We start from the raw sequence: 3,361 nt of genomic DNA, 5'->3' as shown, positions 1-3,361 counted from the left end.
AGCGTTGCACCCTTAGGCGACGCGGAATTTTCTCGCCCCATTCATACGCATATTCTTCACTGTTCTAGCTTCCTCCCCTTTTTGCACATTCCCCATCCTCCCCTTGGTCGCGTGGAATGGCACTTGCCTCGGCTGGAGTGCCTCCCATTCTTTGCTCTCTCTTCCACCTGTCTGCCTCCTTTCCTCTGTTCCACTTGCCTGCTCCCCCTTTCGCTCTCTCTTCCTCTTATCTGCCTCCCCTCTTCGCCCTTTGTTCCATTTGCCCACCTTCCCTTTACGCTCTCTCTTTCACTCGTCTACTTCCCCTCTCCGTCCTCTTTTCCACCTGTCTACCTCCCTCTCCGTCCTCTTCTCCACCTGTCTACCTCCCTCTCCGTCCTCTTCTCCACCTGTCTACCCCCCTCTCCGTCCTCTTCTCCACCTGTCTACCTCCCTCTCCGTCCTCTTCTCCACCTGTCTACCTCCCTCTCCGTCCTCTTCTCCACCTGTCTACCTCCCTCTCCGTCCTTTTTTCTACCTGTTCATAACTTCACATCTTTTCTACCTTTTCTTTTTCCTCTCTACTTTCTCTTCCAGTTGGTTCCCTTCTCTCCTCCCCCCGCCCTTTCGCCCACTTGTCTACCTCCCTTTTCGCTCTCTTCCACCTGCTCCACCCCCCCCCACCTCCTCTGCTCTCAACCTCCCGTTCCATCTGTGTCCCCCTTTTCTCCACCCTCTCTCCACCCTCCTCCCTCCACTTAATCTTGTCACCCCTTTCCGCCCTCTTTTCCGCCCATCTCTTTCCTCTCAAATCTCTTTTCCACTTGTTTATTTCCCCGCTCCGCCCTCCCTTGCACTTTACCTACCTTTCATGTCTTTTCCTCTCCATTCTCTATTCCACCTCCCCACTCCACTCCCCTCTCCCCACTCCAACCTCCTCTCCCCTCTCCACCCTTTCTTCCACCTCCCCTCTCCACCCTCCCTTCCACCCGCCCCCCTCCCCACCTGGAAATTCCGCATCCCATTTTTCCCTGAGATCTTTTTTTTTTTTTTTTTTTTTTTTTTTGGGTGGGGGTGAATGTGTTCGTTTTCATTTCCCGGGTTTTTGCTTTATATTATTTCTAATTTCATTTTTATTTTGGTTATTATTTGTTATTTTTTTATCTGAAAGGTCGTAACTGATGACATTAATTATTTTCTTAATAATATCATACAAGATATTAATCACTGTAAAAACTACACATACACACATACATACATACATACATACATACATACATACATACACACACACACTTACATACATACAAACACATACACATGGTGTGTGTATTCTCAGCTGAAGAAATACATTTGAATTCCAACATTTTTCCACATGATTAAATATAATGAGAAGAAGTGAAAGAATTTGGAAAGTCAAAATGACCAAGACTGGAGGATAAAAATAAGAGGTTATTCAATCGTTTGGTTTTACTTACTGGGAGTTTGGCGATTAATCTGTTTGAACTCTACAGCGTCTTTTTTTTTAAGTATTCCTGAAATATTCAAAAAAATTCTCCTCGGCATTTGTGATGCTAAAGAAATCCTGATGAGAACCAAAAGGAATGCCAGTAATACCCAACAAACACAATAAAGAAAAGAGAAAAGAGAGAAGACAGAGGAGAAAAGAGAAAAGAGAGAAGGCAAAGGAGAAAAAAGAGAGAAAAGAAGAAAAAAGAGAAAATATAAAAGAGAAGAAAGAAACGAGAAAAGAGAGAAGGGAAAAAGAGGAAAGAGGAAGGAGAGACGAGAAGAAATGACACAGACACACAGACTGCCACCACAACATCGCTTTTAAAGTGGTTTGTTCTCCACCAATAGTAACAGCCAAAGGGTAGATCCTGCACCACCAACTACAGGCACGAGGCGGTCGGGGAGAAAGCTGGAGATTAGTCTGTAGAGCGATGGGCTAGAGCAGATTGGCAGAGAGTCAAAACCCTTTTAGAATGTTAGGAAGAGTGGATACAACGTTGTATTCAACAGAGGGCTATTAACCGAAAAAAAAAATTGGCATGTTGTGCAGGTGTATAGGAATAATGGAAGGTACAGAGGTATTGCCTTCTGCACTCTTTTGTTAAGGTAATGCCTGAACAAAGAGTACATAGAAGGAAACACTTACATACTAAAGGCAGAGGTAAAATGAAGCAGAATAAAAGTAACCCTGCCTAATACAGATAAAATTACCAAAATAACCATTCTAACCTACAAAACGCAACAGTACTTCCACCAAGACCGGGCCGCACATCTACTAACCTTAAATAATACCTACAGAACCCTTCAAAAATCACAAATATAGGCCTACGTAAACGAATACACAGGGACGCCAAGGTACACACGCATACGAACCGCGCCGTAAGTAGCCGGGATGCACGCCGTTGGGATGAAAACGTTCCCTCGGCTTTTGTTGCGCTCTCTCTCTCTCTCTCTCTCTCTCTCTCTCTCTCTCTCTCTCTCTCTCTCTCTCTCTCTCTCTCTCTCTCTCCTCGCTCTCGCTCTCGCTCTCGCTCTCGCTCTCGCTCTCGCTCTCGCTCTCGCTCTCGCTCTCTCGCTCTTCCTTCAGGTGTTTGTCTCCGGGAAAACTTTTTCTTTCTTCTTCTCTCACTTCGTTTTCGAAAACGTACACGGATTATAGACTTCACAACCTGCATATACACTCTTAAAAGTGAGTTTTGGTGAAGAATCCTCAACACCTGTACATGCACTCTTAAAATCCGCGTCTTAACGTAGAAGGGAAGGAAAAATACACGAAATCACACACTCCTTGCAACTCTATCCTCTTTACAGCAACGCGGCAAAACAATAAACCTATCTTCGCAGGCTTTGAACGTAATTTCAGGTATCTCATTTCAGAAACCATTTACAGCCGCACCCTAACCTGCTTTACATCTCATTCCGTCTTGTTTACACGTTAAAAGTCCGAAATTCTGTTAACTCCGCCGCTTGGCAGAAAACAGACGCCGAAGCCCCGCCCTCCTCGCCCCTTCCACCACGCCCCCCACCCGCGCCCGAATGGCCTCTCCGCGCCCTCTCTCACCTGCAGGCGATCCCCAAACACTTGCCGTCCTGTAGGCAGGTCGAGGTCGTGAGTGCCCGGCCGTTACAGGCTCCCAAAGTTTAAATAACGAGTGCCATTCGCACAAGCCATCAGTGCGGCTGTAAAAGGATACAAGAGCGGGCGTGTTCATGGCCACTACGCCCACGCTGTAAAAGGGGGGATCATGCTTATGGCGAGGGGGCGGCCGGGAGGGGGGAGGATCAAACTCATTACACGAATAAAAGGGGGTCAGGAGAGGGAGGAGGTGGAGGAGGAGGTGGAGGAGGGGGAGGGGGAGGAAGGAGGAGG

Source organism: Penaeus monodon, chromosome 1 (assembly GCF_015228065.2).
Source record: "Penaeus monodon isolate SGIC_2016 chromosome 1, NSTDA_Pmon_1, whole genome shotgun sequence".
Lineage (NCBI taxonomy): Eukaryota > Metazoa > Arthropoda > Malacostraca > Decapoda > Penaeidae > Penaeus > Penaeus monodon.
Note: the sequence above shows the minus strand (reverse complement) of the source record.